Here is a 20,688-nt window from a genome sequence, read left to right on the forward strand (position 1 = left end):
GTTTATGTGCCGAAAGCAGTACTCGAACCCAGGCCCCCCCAGCGCTGTAACGCAAGCACTTAACCTCTAGGCCACTGCAGTTAGCTGGTATTTGGTGGAGCGGGGGAGAGGGGACAGATGTTCTATCCTCCTTGGTTTCAGTGAACATGTTTCACAATGCAAATGGGTATGCTCACAGGGGCATGCAGGAAAAAGATATATACGCCCAAAAGCGACCCTCGGAAGCATGGCAATCAGTGGCTTGAGCTGTAAATCCTTGGTCTTGCAATGCTGGAGACCTGAGTTCTAATCCAATGTCCGGTATCTCTTGGGCATTTTTTTTTTCATTTAAAAAAAATGTTTTTATTGAAAATTGGGATGCATTGCCCTACCCGATCAGCCAACAGCTAACGCCCCTTCAATACATGTGTTCCCACTAACAGTTGTGCCTTTGTATTCTGCACTCTGGCCTTAGTAACACCCAAACACAAGCTTGTCTCTCTGGCCCCAACTGACTGGAAAAAACGAGGGGAAAAGGTGCAATCTGGGGGTCATGGCTGATTCCATAATTGCACTGGGACTCAAACAGCACACCTTCTCGAGGTGCTGTGAGGTGACCACCGGCCCCTGCATAGCAAGCAAACCTGTATCAGCATCTCACCAGCAACTGAATGTGTCGCCTGCAAGGTACACATAGGAGGCTGCAGTAGGTGCATTAACCCATTGCGCTGTCGACCCTCCTTCCTCTGAGAGCAGGAAACTGCATTTCCATGTTGACTTACTTTGGCACATTAGATCTATCTTTCACCCCAATTCAGAGGATGTTTTGCTTCACGGAGAGATGATAATCATTGTGAGGTGTGAGCCACTAATAGCTAAGCAGGTCAGTTAAATCTTTGACCTTGTCATTGGGGTGTATTGTTATGCGCAGGGCAGCAGTCTTATGCCCTCTGCTACTGTACGCTTTCGTATTGGTGCTTGTTCATGATTCTAAAATGTAAACAGTCTGCTCTCAAAAGTGAAAGATTTGAAAGACTCTTGCTGTAACAAGCCTTTCCCACTCTTTGCCCTGGCGGTGAGAGAGCTGCTTTCTGCCTTTAACTTCCCCAATTGTGGAGTGGCTGGCTCCACCACTGACAACCAGTGCCTAATCCTGGAGGAAAACGGACAGAGGTCTGCGCCCTGCATCCTCCATGCGTCCCTAACGCTCCCAAACGCGACCACAGCCCATACGGGCACAGCCCTATGTCCTATGCAGCCCCTCTGGTGAAGCCACCCACACAACTTAGGGTTAGGATCTGTGCTCTTCCACGTAGGCCTGGCCACCTAGGCCCCAGAAAGTGTCACAGCCTGCTTTATAAACCTTAGTGACGGTGGCCTAGGTGAAGATGATGTTGATGGAATACTGATGCCTTTTGCCTCCCAGAAGCCACCTGGGAGCATAGTAAAATGAAGGGGTGTTCCTGCTCTGCTGCCCTGTGTTTGCCCTCTGCCTAAGTGACATTCATTCTGGGCTCTCCAGGCAAATGTATCCATCTGGGAGAGAGCTAGGAATAGGACGTCTCTTTCTGCAGGCACAGTGGGGAAGACTCAGAGAGCTACATGCCTGAGACATCTTTCCTTGTCCCTCGCTCATTGTTCTGTTCCCTAACTTCGAACTCTCTGCCAGGCCAGGCCCTGTTTCTTTTACTGCCAACCCCCCTGACCCCTCATCTTTCACCTACTTCCCGCTCTATTATGCCTTCTCCTTTTTTACTCTCTTCTATGGCCCTTTGAAAAGGAATGCAGGCCTAGCTAAGCCTCGTGAAGGAAATCTACCAACAAAAGATGCATGGGAGGTGCTGTGAGACGAGTAAGAAGGGATGAAGGGGTGATGGGTTGTTGAGTTGGGAAGCACCAGAGGCGTAGCCAGGATTTTCTAGCAAATGGGGTCTGAAGCTAATGTAGTTGGGCCCACTGCAATGACAAAAATCTCTTTAAATGCCCACACAGAGCTGCTGAGTGGGCATTTACAGATTTTGGGTGGGCCTTTCCCCTCAGGCCCTACCCTGCCTACGCCTCTGCACTCTCACCCCCAGGGCAAAGAGTAGGAAAGGCTTGCTACAGCAAGAGTCTTTCAAATCTTTCACTTTTGGGAGCAGAGTGTTTACATTTATAAATCATGAACAAGCAGCATTAAGAAACCATACAGTAGCAGAGGACAGAGGACTGCCCTGCGCATGTCAATACACCCCAATGACAAAAGCAAAGATTTAACTGACCTGCTTAGCTATTAGCGGCTCACACCTCACAATGATTATCATCTCTCTGTGAAGCAAAACATCCTCTGACTTGGGGTGAAACAGAGATCTAATGTGCCAATGGAAAGCAACATGGAAATTTAGTTTCCTGCTCTCAGAGGAAGGAGGGTCGACAGCTCAATGGGTTAATGCACCTACTGCAGCCTCCTATGTGTAGCCTGCAGGCGACACATTCAGTTGCCGGTGAGATGCTGATACAGGTTTGCTTGCTATGCAGGGGCCGGTGGTCACATCACAGCACCTCGAGAAGGTGTCCTGTTTGAGTCCTAGTGCAATTATGGTATCAACCATGACCCGTAGATTACACCTTTTACACCCGTTTTTTCCAGTCAGTTGGGGCCAGAGAGACAAGCTTGTGTATGGGTGTTACCAAGGCCAGAGTGCCGAAAACAGAGGCACAATTGTTAGTGGGAACGCAGGTATTGAAGGGGCATTAGCTGTTGGCTGATCGCGCAGGGCAATCCATCCCCATTTTCAATAAAAACAATTTTTTTTAAATTAAAAAAATTACCCAAGAGACACCGGACATTGGATTAGAACTCAGGTCTCCAACATTGCAAGACAAAGCACTTACCACTTGAGCCACTGGTGGCTGTGCTCCTGAGAGCTGCATTTGGGCGTACATATCTTTCTTCTGCATGCCCCTGTGAGCATGCCCATGTGAGCATGCCCATTTGCATTGTCAAACATGTTCACTGCAGAAAATGAGGATAGAACATCTGGCCCCCGCTCCTCCAAATATCAGCTAACTGCAGTCGTCTCGAGGTTAAGTGCTTGCGTTACAGCGTTGGGGGCATGGGTTTAAGTCCTGCTTTCGGCACATAAATGGAATAGTTGCGTAATCTCCTTGTACAGTTGTGGGTACCCACACTCCTTCTAAAAGGTTCAGTGGTTATGAAAAGAGGTCCTTGGAAAAGGGAGGGTGGAAGAAAGCAGAGAGGCAGGACTGAGGAAGCGCAGGGTAAATAAAGGAGGAGGTGGGGCAGGCTAAAGGGAGTGGTAGGGCTGGATGAATGGGTCCCTGTGGAGAGAGGGCGGGTCTGGGTGAGTGGGGGTAGGACTAGAAGGATATGGTGCAGGTTCCCTGGTAAAAGGAGGGTTGAAGAAATCAGAGGTGGGACTGTGGTGGTGAGAAAGTGTGGCAGTTGGGGTCCATTCCACACCCTCTCCGCTGGGCCTCCTTTCCCCACATTAGGACCCTCCTTTACACACCCATTCCTCCACAATTCTGGGCCCTCTTCCCCCCATGACACCGTTCCCAGGGCCGACTTATTCGCTGTCTCCCCAGGGCCCACTTTATGCCCTCTAGACCTACCCCCTCCTCCTCTTCTCCACAGGGACCCATTCATCCAGCCCTACCTCCCCCTACTTTATTTACCGGTCACTTCCTCGCCTCCACATCCCGCTTCTCTGCTTTCTTCCACCCTCCCTTTACCAGGGAACTCATTACATTACATAGCCACTGAACCTTTTAGGAGTGTGGGTACCCACCACTGTACAAGGAGATTACCCAACTATTCTGTTTATGTGCCGAAAGCAGTACTCGAACCCAGGCCCCCCCAGCGCTGTAACGCAAGCACTTCACCTCTAGGCCACTGCAGTTAGCTGGTATTTGGTGGAGCGGGGGAGAGGGGACAGATGTTCTATCCTCCTTGGTTTCAGTGAACATGTTTCACAATGCAAATGGGTATGCTCACAGGGGCATGCAGGAAAAAGATATATACGCCCAAAAGCGACCCTCGGAAGCATGGCAATCAGTGGCTCGAGCTGTAAATCCTTGGTCTTGCAATGCTGGAGACCTGAGTTCTAATCCAATGTCCGGTATCTCTTGGGCATTTTTTTTTTCATTTAAAAAAAATGTTTTTATTGAAAATTGGGATGCATTGCCCTACCCGATCAGCCAACAGCTAACGCCCCTTCAATACATGTGTTCCCACTAACAGTTGTGCCTTTGTATTCTGCACTCTGGCCTTAGTAACACCCATACACAAGCTTGTCTCTCTGGCCCCAACTGACTGGAAAAAACGAGGGGAAAAGGTGTAATCTGGGGGTCATGGCTGATTCCATAATTGCACTGGGACTCAAACAGCACACCTTCTCGAGGTGCTGTGAGGTGACCACCGGCCCTGCATAGCAAGCAAACCTGTATCAGCATCTCACCAGCAACTGAATGTGTCGCCTGCAAGGTACACATAGGAGGCTGCAGTAGGTGCATTAACCCATTGGGCTGTCGACCCTCCTTCCTCTGAGAGCAGGAAACTGCATTTCCATGTTGACTTACTTTGGCACATTTGATCTATCTTTCACCCCAATTCAGAGGATGTTTTGCTTCACGGAGAGATGATAATCATTGTGAGGTGTGAGCCACTAATAGCTAAGCAGGTCAGTTAAATCTTTGACCTTGTCATTGGGGTGTATTGTTATGCGCAGAGCAGCAGTCTTAGGCCCTCTGCTACTGTACGCTTTCGTATTGGTGCTTGTTCATGATTCTAAAATGTAAACAGTCTGCTCTCAAAAGTGAAAGATTTGAAAGACTCTTGCTGTAACAAGCCTTTCCCACTCTTTGCCCTGGCGGTGAGAGAGCTGCTTTCTGCCTTTAACTTCCCCAATTGTGGAGTGGCTGGCTCCACCACTGACAACCAGTGCCTAATCCTGGAGGAAAACGGACAGAGGTCTGCGCCCTGCATCCTCCATGCGTCCCTAACGCTCCCTAACGCGACCACAGCCCATACGGGCACAGCCCTATGTCCTATGCAGCCCCTCTGGTGAAGCCACCCACACAACTTAGGGTTAGGATCTGTGCTCTTCCACGTAGGCCTGGCCACCTAGGCCCCAGAAAGTGTCACAGCCTGCTTTATAAACCTTAGTGACGGTGGCCTAGGTGAAGATGATGTTGATGGAATACTGATGCCTTTTGCCTCCCAGAAGCCACCTGGGAGCATAGTAAAATGAAGGGGTGTTCCTGCTCTGCTGCCCTGTGTTTGCCCTCTGCCTAAGTGACATTCATTCTGGGCTCTCCAGGCAAATGTATCCATCTGGGAGAGAGCTAGGAATAGGACGTCTCTTTCTGCAGGCACAGTGGGGAAGACTCAGAGAGCTACATGCCTGAGACATCTTTCCTTGTCCCTCGCTCATTGTTCTGTTCCCTAACTTCTAACTCTCTGCCAGGCCAGGCCCTGGTTCTTTTACTGCCAACCCCCCTGACCCCTCGTCTTTCACCTACTTCCCGCTCTATTATGCCTTCTCCTTTTTTACTCTCTTCTATGGCCCTTTGAAAAGGAATGCAGGCCTAGCTAAGCCTCGTGAAGGAAATCTACCAACAAAAGATGCATGGGAGGTGCTGTGAGACGAGTAAGAAGGGATGAAGGGGTGATGGGTTGTTGAGTTGGGAAGCACCAGAGGCGTAGCCAGGATTTTCTAGCAAATGGGGTCTGAAGCTAATGTAGTTGGGCCCACTGCAATGACAAAAATCTCTTTAAATGCCCACACAGAGCTGCTGAGTGGGCATTTACAGATTTTGGGTGGGCCTTTCCCCTCAGGCCCTACCCTGCCTACGCCTCTGCACTCTCACCCCCAGGGCAAAGAGTAGGAAAGGCTTGCTACAGCAAGAGTCTTTCAAATCTTTCACTTTTGGGAGCAGAGTGTTTACATTTAAAAATCATGAACAAGCAGCATTAAGAAACCATACAGTAGCAGAGGACAGAGGACTGCCCTGCGCATGTCAATACACCCCAATGACAAAAGCAAAGATTTAACTGACCTGCTTAGCTATTAGCGGCTCACACCTCACAATGATTATCATCTCTCTGTGAAGCAAAACATCCTCTGACTTGGGGTGAAACAGAGATCTAATGTGCCAATGGAAAGCAACATGGAAATTTAGTTTCCTGCTCTCAGAGGAAGGAGGGTCGACAGCTCAATGGGTTAATGCACCTACTGCAGCCTCCTATGTGTAGCCTGCAGGCGACACATTCAGTTGCCGGTGAGATGCTGATACAGGTTTGCTTGCTATGCAGGGGCCGGTGGTCACATCACAGCACCTCGAGAAGGTGTCCTGTTTGAGTCCTAGTGCAATTATGGTATCAACCATGACCCGTAGATTACACCTTTTACACCCGTTTTTTCCAGTCAGTTGGGGCCAGAGAGACAAGCTTGTGTATGGGTGTTACCAAGGCCAGAGTGCCGAAAACAGAGGCACAATTGTTAGTGGGAACGCAGGTATTGAAGGGGCATTAGCTGTTGGCTGATCGCGCAGGGCAATCCATCCCCATTTTCAATAAAAACAATTTTTTTTTAAATTAAAAAAATTACCCAAGAGACACCAGACATTGGATTAGAACTCAGGTCTCCAACATTGCAAGACAAAGCACTTACCACTTGAGCCACTGGTGGCTGTGCTTCTGAGAGCTGCATTTGGGCGTACATATCTTTCTTCTGCATGCCCCTGTGAGCATGCCCATGTGAGCATGCCCATTTGCATTGTCAAACATGTTCACTGCAGAAAATGAGGATAGAACATCTGGCCCCCGCTCCTCCAAATATCAGCTAACTGCAGTCGCCTCGAGGTTAAGTGCTTGCGTTACAGCGTTGGGGGCATGGGTTTAAGTCCTGCTTTCGGCACATAAACGGAATAGTTGCGTAATCTCCTTGTACAGTTGTGGGTACCCACACTCCTTCTAAAAGGTTCAGTGGTTATGAAAAGAGGTCCTTGGAAAAGGGAGGGTGGAAGAAAGCAGAGAGGCAGGGCTGAGGAAGCGCAGGGTAAATAAAGGAGGAGGTGGGGCAGGCTAAAGGGAGTGGTAGGGCTGGATGAATGGGTCCCTGTGGAGAGGGGGCGGGTGTGGGTGAGTGGGGGTAGGACTAGAAGGATATGGTGCAGGTTCCCTGGTAAAAGGAGGGTGGAAGAAAACAGAGGTGGGACTGTGGTGGTGAGAAAGTGTGGCAGTTGGGGTCCATTCCACACCCTCTCCGCTGGGCCTCCTTTCCCCACATTAGGACCCTCCTTTACACACCCATTCCTCCACAATTCTGGGCCCTCTTCCCCCCATGACACCGTTCCCAGGGCCGACTTATTCGCTGTCTCCCCAGGGCCCACTTTATGCCCTCTAGACCTACCCCCTCCTCCTCTTCTCCACAGGGACCCATTCATCCAGCCCTACCTCCCCCTACTTTATTTACCGGTCACTTCCTCGCCTCCACATCCCGCTTCTCTGCTTTCTTCCACCCTCCCTTTACCAGGGAACTCATTACATAGCCACTGAACCTTTTAGGAGTGTGGGTACCCACCACTGTACAAGGAGATTACCCAACTATTCTGTTTATGTGCCGAAAGCAGTACTCGAACCCAGGCCCCCCCAGCGCTGTAACGCAAGCAGTTAACCTCTAGGCCACTGCAGTTAGCTGGTATTTGGTGGAGCGGGGGAGAGGGGACAGATGTTCTATCCTCCTTGGTTTCAGTGAACATGTTTCACAATGCAAATGGGTATGCTCACAGGGGCATGCAGGAGAAAGATATATACGCCCAAAAGCGACCCTCGGCAGCATGGCAATCAGTGGCTCAAGCTGTAAATCCTTGGTCTTGCAATGCTGGAGACCTGAGTTCTAATCCAATGTCCGGTATCTCTTGGGCATTTTTTTTTTCATTTAAAAAAAATGTTTTTATTGAAAATTGGGATGCATTGCCCTACCCGATCAGCCAACAGCTAACGCCCCTTCAATACATGTGTTCCCACTAACAGTTGTGCCTTTGTATTCTGCACTCTGGCCTTAGTAACACTCATACACAAGCTTGTCTCTCTGGCCCCAACTGACTGGAAAAAACGAGGGGAAAAGGTGTAATCTGGGGGTCATGGCTGATTCCATAATTGCACTGGGACTCAAACAGCACACCTTCTCGAGGTGCTGTGAGGTGACCACCGGCCCCTGCATAGCAAGCAAACCTGTATCAGCATCTCACCAGCAACTGAATGTGTCGCCTGCAAGGTACACATAGGAGGCTGCAGTAGGTGCATTAACCCATTGGGCTGTCGACCCTCCTTCCTCTGAGAGCAGGAAACTGCATTTCCATGTTGACTTACTTTGGCACATTAGATCTATCTTTCACCCCAATTCAGAGGATGTTTTGCTTCACGGAGAGATGATAATCATTGTGAGGTGTGAGCCACTAATAGCTAAGCAGGTCAGTTAAATCTTTGACCTTGTCATTGGGGTGTATTGTTATGCGCAGGGCAGCAGTCTTATGCCCTCTGCTACTGTACGCTTTCGTATTGGTGCTTGTTCATGATACTAAAATGTAAACAGTCTGCTCTCAAAAGTGAAAGATTTGAAAGACTCTTGCTGTAACAAGCCTTTCCCACTCTTTGCCCTGGCGGTGAGAGAGCTGCTTTCTGCCTTTAACTTCCCCAATTGTGGAGTGGCTGGCTCCACCACTGACAACCAGTGCCTAATCCTGGAGGAAAACGGACAGAGGTCTGCGCCCTGCATCCTCCATGCGTCCCTAACGCTCCCAAACGCGACCACACCCCATACGGGCACAGCCCTATGTCCTATGCAGCCCCTCTGGTGAAGCCACCCACACAACTTAGGGTTAGGATCTGTGCTCTTCCACGTAGGCCTGGCCACCTAGGCCCCAGAAAGTGTCACAGCCTGCTTTGTAAACCTTAGTGACGTTGGCCTAGGTGAAGATGATGTTGATGGAATACTGATGCCTTTTGCCTCCCAGAAGCCACCTGGGAGCATAGTAAAATGAAGGGGTGTTCCTGCTCTGCTGCCCTGTGTTTGCCCTCTGCCTAAGTGACATTCATTCTGGGCTCTCCAGGCAAATGTATCCATCTGGGAGAGAGCTAGGAATAGGACGTCTCTTTCTGCAGGCACAGTGGGGAAGACTCAGAGAGCTACATGCCTGAGACATCTTTCCTTGTCCCTCGCTCATTGTTCTGTTCCCTAACTTCTAACTCTCTGCCAGGCCAGGCCCTGTTTCTTTTACTGCCAACCCCCCTGACCCCTCGTCTTTCACCTACTTCCCGCTCTATTATGCCTTCTCCTTTTTTACTCTCTTCTATGGCCCTTTGAAAAGGAATGCAGGCCTAGCTAAGCCTCGTGAAGGAAATCTACCAACAAAAGATGCATGGGAGGTGCTGTGAGACGAGTAAGAAGGGATGAAGGGGTGATGGGTTGTTGAGTTGGGAAGCACCAGAGGCGTAGCCAGGATTTTCTAGCAAATGGGGTCTGAAGCTAATGTAGTTGGGCCCACTGCAATGACAAAAATCTCTTTAAATGCCCACACAGAGCTGCTGAGTGGGCATTTACAGATTTTGGGTGGGCCTTTCCCCTCAGGCCCTACCCTGCCTACGCCTCTGCACTCTCACCCCCAGGGCAAAGAGTAGGAAAGGCTTGCTACAGCAAGAGTCTTTCAAATCTTTCACTTTTGGGAGCAGAGTGTTTACATTTATAAATCATGAACAAGCAGCATTAAGAAACCATACAGTAGCAGAGGACAGAGGACTGCCCTGCGCATGTCAATACACCCCAATGACAAAAGCAAAGATTTAACTGACCTGCTTAGCTATTAGCGGCTCACACCTCACAATGATTATCATCTCTCTGTGAAGCAAAACATCCTCTGACTTGGGGTGAAACAGAGATCTAATGTGCCAATGGAAAGCAACATGGAAATTTAGTTTCCTGCTCTCAGAGGAAGGAGGGTCGACAGCTCAATGGGTTAATGCACCTACTGCAGCCTCCTATGTGTAGCCTGCAGGCGACACATTCAGTTGCCGGTGAGATGCTGATACAGGTTTGCTTGCTATGCAGGGGCCGGTGGTCACATCACAGCACCTCGAGAAGGTGTCCTGTTTGAGTCCTAGTGCAATTATGGTATCAACCATGACCCGTAGATTACACCTTTTACACCCGTTTTTTCCAGTCAGTTGGGGCCAGAGAGACAAGCTTGTGTATGGGTGTTACCAAGGCCAGAGTGCCGAAAACAGAGGCACAATTGTTAGTGGGAACGCAGGTATTGAAGGGGCATTAGCTGTTGGCTGATCGCGCAGGGCAATCCATCCCCATTTTCAATAAAAACATTTTTTTTTTAAATTAAAAAAATTACCCAAGAGACACCGGACATTGGATTAGAACTCAGGTCTCCAACATTGCAAGACAAAGCACTTACCACTTGAGCCACTGGTGGCTGTGCTTCTGAGAGCTGCATTTGGGCGTACATATCTTTCTTCTGCATGCCCCTGTGAGCATGCCCATGTGAGCATGCCCATTTGCATTGTCAAACATGTTCACTGCAGAAAATGAGGATAGAACATCTGGCCCCCGCTCCTCCAAATATCAGCTAACTGCAGTCGTCTCGAGGTTAAGTGCTTGCGTTACAGCGTTGGGGGCATGGGTTTAAGTCCTGCTTTCGGCACATAAACGGAATAGTTGCGTAATCTCCTTGTACAGTTGTGGGTACCCACACTCCTTCTAAAAGGTTCAATGGTTATGAAAAGAGGTCCTTGGAAAAGGGAGGGTGGAAGAAAGCAGAGAGGCAGGACTGAGGAAGCGCAGGGTAAATAAAGGAGGAGGTGGGGCAGGCTAAAGGGAGTGGTAGAGCTGGATGAATGGGTCCCTGTGGAGAGGGGGCGGGTCTGGGTGAGTGGGGGTAGGACTAGAAGGATATGGTGCAGGTTCCCTGGTAAAAGGAGGGTTGAAGAAATCAGAGGTGGGACTGTGGTGGTGAGAAAGTGTGGCAGTTGGGGTCCATTCCACACCCTCTCCGCTGGGCCTCCTTTCCCCACATTAGGACCCTCCTTTACACACCCATTCCTCCACAATTCTGGGCCCTCTTCCCCCCATGACACCGTTCCCAGGGCCGACTTATTCGCTGTCTCCCCAGGGCCCACTTTATGCCCTCTAGACCTACCCCCTCCTCCTCTTCTCCACAGGGACCCATTCATCCAGCCCTACCTCCCCCTACTTTATTTACCGGTCACTTCCTCGCCTCCACATCCCGCTTCTCTGCTTTCTTCCACCCTCCCTTTACCAGGGAACTCATTACATTACATAGCCACTGAACCTTTTAGGAGTGTGGGTACCCACCACTGTACAAGGAGATTACCCAACTATTCTGTTTATGTGCCGAAAGCAGTACTCGAACCCAGGCCCCCCCAGCGCTGTAACGCAAGCACTTAACCTCTAGGCCACTGCAGTTAGCTGGTATTTGGTGGAGCGGGGGAGAGGGGACAGATGTTCTATCCTCCTTGGTTTCAGTGAACATGTTTCACAATGCAAATGGGTATGCTCACAGGGGCATGCAGGAAAAAGATATATACGCCCAAAAGCGACCCTCGGAAGCATGGCAATCAGTGGCTTGAGCTGTAAATCCTTGGTCTTGCAATGCTGGAGACCTGAGTTCTAATCCAATGTCCGGTATCTCTTGGGCATTTTTTTTTCATTTAAAAAAAATGTTTTTATTGAAAATTGGGATGCATTGCCCTACCCGATCAGCCAACAGCTAACGCCCCTTCAATACATGTGTTCCCACTAACAGTTGTGCCTTTGTATTCTGAACTCTGGCCTTAGTAACACCCAAACACAAGCTTGTCTCTCTGGCCCCAACTGACTGGAAAAAACGAGGGGAAAAGGTGCAATCTGGGGGTCATGGCTGATTCCATAATTGCACTGGGACTCAAACAGCACACCTTCTCGAGGTGCTGTGAGGTGACCACCGGCCCCTGCATAGCAAGCAAACCTGTATCAGCATCTCACCAGCAACTGAATGTGTCGCCTGCAAGGTACACATAGGAGGCTGCAGTAGGTGCATTAACCCATTGCGCTGTCGACCCTCCTTCCTCTGAGAGCAGGAAACTGCATTTCCATGTTGACTTACTTTGGCACATTAGATCTATCTTTCACCCCAATTCAGAGGATGTTTTGCTTCACGGAGAGATGATAATCATTGTGAGGTGTGAGCCACTAATAGCTAAGCAGGTCAGTTAAATCTTTGACCTTGTCATTGGGGTGTATTGTTATGCGCAGGGCAGCAGTCTTATGCCCTCTGCTACTGTACGCTTTCGTATTGGTGCTTGTTCATGATTCTAAAATGTAAACAGTCTGCTCTCAAAAGTGAAAGATTTGAAAGACTCTTGCTGTAACAAGCCTTTCCCACTCTTTGCCCTGGCGGTGAGAGAGCTGCTTTCTGCCTTTAACTTCCCCAATTGTGGAGTGGCTGGCTCCACCACTGACAACCAGTGCCTAATCCTGGAGGAAAACGGACAGAGGTCTGCGCCCTGCATCCTCCATGCGTCCCTAACGCTCCCAAACGCGACCACAGCCCATACGGGCACAGCCCTATGTCCTATGCAGCCCCTCTGGTGAAGCCACCCACACAACTTAGGGTTAGGATCTGTGCTCTTCCACGTAGGCCTGGCCACCTAGGCCCCAGAAAGTGTCACAGCCTGCTTTATAAACCTTAGTGACGGTGGCCTAGGTGAAGATGATGTTGATGGAATACTGATGCCTTTTGCCTCCCAGAAGCCACCTGGGAGCATAGTAAAATGAAGGGGTGTTCCTGCTCTGCTGCCCTGTGTTTGCCCTCTGCCTAAGTGACATTCATTCTGGGCTCTCCAGGCAAATGTATCCATCTGGGAGAGAGCTAGGAATAGGACGTCTCTTTCTGCAGGCACAGTGGGGAAGACTCAGAGAGCTACATGCCTGAGACATCTTTCCTTGTCCCTCGCTCATTGTTCTGTTCCCTAACTTCGAACTCTCTGCCAGGCCAGGCCCTGTTTCTTTTACTGCCAACCCCCCTGACCCCTCATCTTTCACCTACTTCCCGCTCTATTATGCCTTCTCCTTTTTTACTCTCTTCTATGGCCCTTTGAAAAGGAATGCAGGCCTAGCTAAGCCTCGTGAAGGAAATCTACCAACAAAAGATGCATGGGAGGTGCTGTGAGACGAGTAAGAAGGGATGAAGGGGTGATGGGTTGTTGAGTTGGGAAGCACCAGAGGCGTAGCCAGGATTTTCTAGCAAATGGGGTCTGAAGCTAATGTAGTTGGGCCCACTGCAATGACAAAAATCTCTTTAAATGCCCACACAGAGCTGCTGAGTGGGCATTTACAGATTTTGGGTGGGCCTTTCCCCTCAGGCCCTACCCTGCCTACGCCTCTGCACTCTCACCCCCAGGGCAAAGAGTAGGAAAGGCTTGCTACAGCAAGAGTCTTTCAAATCTTTCACTTTTGGGAGCAGAGTGTTTACATTTATAAATCATGAACAAGCAGCATTAAGAAACCATACAGTAGCAGAGGACAGAGGACTGCCCTGCGCATGTCAATACACCCCAATGACAAAAGCAAAGATTTAACTGACCTGCTTAGCTATTAGCGGCTCACACCTCACAATGATTATCATCTCTCTGTGAAGCAAAACATCCTCTGACTTGGGGTGAAACAGAGATCTAATGTGCCAATGGAAAGCAACATGGAAATTTAGTTTCCTGCTCTCAGAGGAAGGAGGGTCGACAGCTCAATGGGTTAATGCACCTACTGCAGCCTCCTATGTGTAGCCTGCAGGCGACACATTCAGTTGCCGGTGAGATGCTGATACAGGTTTGCTTGCTATGCAGGGGCCGGTGGTCACATCACAGCACCTCGAGAAGGTGTCCTGTTTGAGTCCTAGTGCAATTATGGTATCAACCATGACCCGTAGATTACACCTTTTACACCCGTTTTTTCCAGTCAGTTGGGGCCAGAGAGACAAGCTTGTGTATGGGTGTTACCAAGGCCAGAGTGCCGAAAACAGAGGCACAATTGTTAGTGGGAACGCAGGTATTGAAGGGGCATTAGCTGTTGGCTGATCGCGCAGGGCAATCCATCCCCATTTTCAATAAAAACAATTTTTTTTAAATTAAAAAAATTACCCAAGAGACACCGGACATTGGATTAGAACTCAGGTCTCCAACATTGCAAGACAAAGCACTTACCACTTGAGCCACTGGTGGCTGTGCTCCTGAGAGCTGCATTTGGGCGTACATATCTTTCTTCTGCATGCCCCTGTGAGCATGCCCATGTGAGCATGCCCATTTGCATTGTCAAACATGTTCACTGCAGAAAATGAGGATAGAACATCTGGCCCCCGCTCCTCCAAATATCAGCTAACTGCAGTCGTCTCGAGGTTAAGTGCTTGCGTTACAGCGTTGGGGGCATGGGTTTAAGTCCTGCTTTCGGCACATAAATGGAATAGTTGCGTAATCTCCTTGTACAGTTGTGGGTACCCACACTCCTTCTAAAAGGTTCAGTGGTTATGAAAAGAGGTCCTTGGAAAAGGGAGGGTGGAAGAAAGCAGAGAGGCAGGACTGAGGAAGCGCAGGGTAAATAAAGGAGGAGGTGGGGCAGGCTAAAGGGAGTGGTAGGGCTGGATGAATGGGTCCCTGTGGAGAGAGGGCGGGTCTGGGTGAGTGGGGGTAGGACTAGAAGGATATGGTGCAGGTTCCCTGGTAAAAGGAGGGTTGAAGAAATCAGAGGTGGGACTGTGGTGGTGAGAAAGTGTGGCAGTTGGGGTCCATTCCACACCCTCTCCGCTGGGCCTCCTTTCCCCACATTAGGACCCTCCTTTACACACCCATTCCTCCACAATTCTGGGCCCTCTTCCCCCCATGACACCGTTCCCAGGGCCGACTTATTCGCTGTCTCCCCAGGGCCCACTTTATGCCCTCTAGACCTACCCCCTCCTCCTCTTCTCCACAGGGACCCATTCATCCAGCCCTACCTCCCCCTACTTTATTTACCGGTCACTTCCTCGCCTCCACATCCCGCTTCTCTGCTTTCTTCCACCCTCCCTTTACCAGGGAACTCATTACATAGCCACTGAACCTTTTAGGAGTGTGGGTACCCACCACTGTACAAGGAGATTACCCAACTATTCTGTTTATGTGCCGAAAGCAGTACTCGAACCCAGGCCCCCCCAGCGCTGTAACGCAAGCAGTTAACCTCTAGGCCACTGCAGTTAGCTGGTATTTGGTGGAGCGGGGGAGAGGGGACAGATGTTCTATCCTCCTTGGTTTCAGTGAACATGTTTCACAATGCAAATGGGTATGCTCACAGGGGCATGCAGGAGAAAGATATATACGCCCAAAAGCGACCCTCGGCAGCATGGCAATCAGTGGCTCAAGCTGTAAATCCTTGGTCTTGCAATGCTGGAGACCTGAGTTCTAATCCAATGTCCGGTATCTCTTGGGCATTTTTTTTTTCATTTAAAAAAAATGTTTTTATTGAAAATTGGGATGCATTGCCCTACCCGATCAGCCAACAGCTAACGCCCCTTCAATACATGTGTTCCCACTAACAGTTGTGCCTTTGTATTCTGCACTCTGGCCTTAGTAACACTCATACACAAGCTTGTCTCTCTGGCCCCAACTGACTGGAAAAAACGAGGGGAAAAGGTGTAATCTGGGGGTCATGGCTGATTCCATAATTGCACTGGGACTCAAACAGCACACCTTCTCGAGGTGCTGTGAGGTGACCACCGGCCCCTGCATAGCAAGCAAACCTGTATCAGCATCTCACCAGCAACTGAATGTGTCGCCTGCAAGGTACACATAGGAGGCTGCAGTAGGTGCATTAACCCATTGGGCTGTCGACCCTCCTTCCTCTGAGAGCAGGAAACTGCATTTCCATGTTGACTTACTTTGGCACATTAGATCTATCTTTCACCCCAATTCAGAGGATGTTTTGCTTCACGGAGAGATGATAATCATTGTGAGGTGTGAGCCACTAATAGCTAAGCAGGTCAGTTAAATCTTTGACCTTGTCATTGGGGTGTATTGTTATGCGGAGGGCAGCAGTCTTATGCCCTCTGCTACTGTACGCTTTCGTATTGGTGCTTGTTCATGATACTAAAATGTAAACAGTCTGCTCTCAAAAGTGAAAGATTTGAAAGACTCTTGCTGTAACAAGCCTTTCCCACTCTTTGCCCTGGCGGTGAGAGAGCTGCTTTCTGCCTTTAACTTCCCCAATTGTGGAGTGGCTGGCTCCACCACTGACAACCAGTGCCTAATCCTGGAGGAAAACGGACAGAGGTCTGCGCCCTGCATCCTCCATGCGTCCCTAACGCTCCCAAACGCGACCACACCCCATACGGGCACAGCCCTATGTCCTATGCAGCCCCTCTGGTGAAGCCACCCACACAACTTAGGGTTAGGATCTGTGCTCTTCCACGTAGGCCTGGCCACCTAGGCCCCAGAAAGTGTCACAGCCTGCTTTATAAACCTTAGTGACGGTGGCCTAGGTGAAGATGATGTTGATGGAATACTGATGCCTTTTGCCTCCCAGAAGCCACCTGGGAGCATAGTAAAATGAAGGGGTGTTCCTGCTCTGCTGCCCTGTGTTTGCCCTCTGCCTAAGTGACATTCATTCTGGGCTCTCCAGGCAAATGTATCCATCTGGGAGAGAGCTAGGAATAGGACGTCTCTTTCTGCAGGCACAGTGGGGAAGACTCAGAGAGCTACATGCCTGAGACATCTTTCCTTGTCCCTCGCTCATTGTTCTGTTCCCTAACTTCTAACTCTCTGCCAGGCCAGGCCCTGTTTCTTTTACTGCCAACCCCCCTGACCCCTCGTCTTTCACCTACTTCCCGCTCTATTATGCCTTCTCCTTTTTTACTCTCTTCTATGGCCCTTTGAAAAGGAATGCAGGCCTAGCTAAGCCTCGTGAAGGAAATCTACCAACAAAAGATGCATGGGAGGTGCTGTGAGACGAGTAAGAAGGGATGAAGGGGTGATGGGTTGTTGAGTTGGGAAGCACCAGAGGCGTAGCCAGGATTTTCTAGCAAATGGGGTCTGAAGCTAATGTAGTTGGGCCCACTGCAATGACAAAAATCTCTTTAAATGCCCACACAGAGCTGCTGAGTGGGCATTTACAGATTTTGGGTGGGCCTTTCCCCTCAGGCCCTGCCCTGCTTACGCCTCTGCACTCTCACCCCCAGGGCAAAGAGTAGGAAAGGCTTGCTACAGCAAGAGTCTTTCAAATCTTTCACTTTTGGGAGCAGAGTGTTTACATTTATAAATCATGAACAAGCAGCATTAAGAAACCATACAGTAGCAGAGGACAGAGGACTGCCCTGCGCATGTCAATACACCCCAATGACAAAAGCAAAGATTTAACTGACCTGCTTAGCTATTAGCGGCTCACACCTCACAATGATTATCATCTCTCTGTGAAGCAAAACATCCTCTGACTTGGGGTGAAACAGAGATCTAATGTGCCAATGGAAAGCAACATGGAAATTTAGTTTCCTGCTCTCAGAGGAAGGAGGGTCGACAGCTCAATGGGTTAATGCACCTACTGCAGCCTCCTATGTGTAGCCTGCAGGCGACACATTCAGTTGCCGGTGAGATGCTGATACAGGTTTGCTTGCTATGCAGGGGCCGGTGGTCACATCACAGCACCTCGAGAAGGTGTCCTGTTTGAGTCCTAGTGCAATTATGGTATCAACCATGACCCGTAGATTACACCTTTTACACCCGTTTTTTCCAGTCAGTTGGGGCCAGAGAGACAAGCTTGTGTATGGGTGTTACCAAGGCCAGAGTGCCGAAAACAGAGGCACAATTGTTAGTGGGAACGCAGGTATTGAAGGGGCATTAGCTGTTGGCTGATCGCGCAGGGCAATCCATCCCCATTTTCAATAAAAACAATTTTTTTTAAATTAAAAAAATTACCCAAGAGACACCAGACATTGGATTAGAACTCAGGTCTCCAACATTGCAAGACAAAGCACTTACCACTTGAGCCACTGGTGGCTGTGCTTCTGAGAGCTGCATTTGGGCGTACATATCTTTCTTCTGCATGCCCCTGTGAGCATGCCCATGTGAGCATGCCCATTTGCATTGTCAAACATGTTCACTGCAGAAAATGAGGATAGAACATCTGGCCCCCGCTCCTCCAAATATCAGCTAACTGCAGTCGCCTCGAGGTTAAGTGCTTGCGTTACAGCGTTGGGGGCATGGGTTTAAGTCCTGCTTTCGGCACATAAACGGAATAGTTGCGTAATCTCCTTGTACAGTTGTGGGTACCCACACTCCTTCTAAAAGGTTCAGTGGTTATGAAAAGAGGTCCTTGGAAAAGGGAGGGTGGAAGAAAGCAGAGAGGCAGGGCTGAGGAAGCGCAGGGTAAATAAAGGAGGAGGTGGGGCAGGCTAAAGGGAGTGGTAGGGCTGGATGAATGGGTCCCTGTGGAGAGGGGGCGGGTGTGGGTGAGTGGGGGTAGGACTAGAAGGATATGGTGCAGGTTCCCTGGTAAAAGGAGGGTGGAAGAAAACAGAGGTGGGACTGTGGTGGTGAGAAAGTGTGGCAGTTGGGGTCCATTCCACACCCTCTCCGCTGGGCCTCCTTTCCCCACATTAGGACCCTCCTTTACACACCCATTCCTCCACAATTCTGGGCCCTCTTCCCCCCATGACACCGTTCCCAGGGCCGACTTATTCGCTGTCTCCCCAGGGCCCACTTTATGCCCTCTAGACCTACCCCCTCCTCCTCTTCTCCACAGGGACCCATTCATCCAGCCCTACCTCCCCCTACTTTATTTACCGGTCACTTCCTCGCCTCCACATCCCGCTTCTCTGCTTTCTTCCACCCTCCCTTTACCAGGGAACTCATTACATAGCCACTGAACCTTTTAGGAGTGTGGGTACCCACCACTGTACAAGGAGATTACCCAACTATTCTGTTTATGTGCCGAAAGCAGTACTCGAACCCAGGCCCCCCCAGCGTTGTAACGCAAGCAGTTAACCTCTAGGCCACTGCAGTTAGCTGGTATTTGGTGGAGCGGGGGAGAGGGGACAGATGTTCTATCCTCCTTGGTTTCAGTGAACATGTTTCACAATGCAAATGGGTATGCTCACAGGGGCATGCAGGAGAAAGATATATACGCCCAAAAGCGACCCTCAGCAGCATGGCAATCAGTGGCTCAAGCTGTAAATCCTTGGTCTTGCAATGCTGGAGACCTGAGTTCTAATCCAATGTCCGGTATCTCTTGGGCATTTTTTTTTTCATTTAAAAAAAATGTTTTTATTGAAAATTGGGATGCATTGCCCTACCCGATCAGCCAACAGCTAACGCCCCTTCAATACATGTGTTCCCACTAACAGTTGTGCCTTTGTATTCTGCACTCTGGCCTTAGTAACACTCATACACAAGCTTGTCTCTCTGGCCCCAACTGACTGGAAAAAACGAGGGGAAAAGGTGTAATCTGGGGGTCATGGCTGATTCCATAATTGCACTGGGACTCAAACAGCACACCTTCTCGAGGTGCTGTGAGGTGACCACCGGCCCCTGCATAGCAAGCAAACCTGTATCAGCATCTCACCAGCAACTGAATGTGTCGCCTGCAAGGTACACATAGGAGGCTGCAGTAGGTGCATTAACCCATTGGGCTGTCGACCCTCCTTCCTCTGAGAGCAGGAAACTGCATTTCCATGTTGACTTACTTTGGCACATTAGATCTATCTTTCACCCCAATTCAGAGGATGTTTTGCTTCACGGAGAGATGATAATCATTGTGAGGTGTGAGCCACTAATAGCTAAGCAGGTCAGTTAAATCTTTGACCTTGTCATTGGGGTGTATTGTTATGCGCAGGGCAGCAGTCTTATGCCCTCTGCTACTGTACGCTTTCGTATTGGTGCTTGTTCATGATACTAAAATGTAAACAGTCTGCTCTCAAAAGTGAAAGATTTGAAAGACTCTTGCTGTAACAAGCCTTTCCCACTCTTTGCCCTGGCGGTGAGAGAGCTGCTTTCTGCCTTTAACTTCCCCAATTGTGGAGTGGCTGGCTCCACCACTGACAACCAGTGCCTAATCCTGGAGGAAAACGGACAGAGGTCTGCGCCCTGCATCCTCCATGCGTCCCTAACGCTCCCAAACGCGACCACACCCCATACGGGCACAGCCCTATGTCCTATGCAGCCCCTCTGGTGAAGCCACCCACACAACTTAGGGTTAGGATCTGTGCTCTTCCACGTAGGCCTGGCCACCTAGGCCCCAGAAAGTGTCACAGCCTGCTTTGTAAACCTTAGTGACGGTGGCCTAGGTGAAGATGATGTTGATGGAATACTGATGCCTTTTGCCTCCCAGAAGCCACCTGGGAGCATAGTAAAATGAAGGGGTGTTCCTGCTCTGCTGCCCTGTGTTTGCCCTCTGCCTAAGTGACATTCATTCTGGGCTCTCCAGGCAAATGTATCCATCTGGGAGAGAGCTAGGAATAGGACGTCTCTTTCTGCAGGCACAGTGGGGAAGACTCAGAGAGCTACATGCCTGAGACATCTTTCCTTGTCCCTCGCTCATTGTTCTGTTCCCTAACTTCTAACTCTCTGCCAGGCCAGGCCCTGTTTCTTTTACTGCCAACCCCCCTGACCCCTCGTCTTTCACCTAC

Source organism: Ambystoma mexicanum, chromosome 3q (assembly GCF_040938575.1).
Source record: "Ambystoma mexicanum isolate Mex_15411 chromosome 3q, UKY_AmexF1_1, whole genome shotgun sequence".
Taxonomy (NCBI): domain Eukaryota; kingdom Metazoa; phylum Chordata; class Amphibia; order Caudata; family Ambystomatidae; genus Ambystoma; species Ambystoma mexicanum.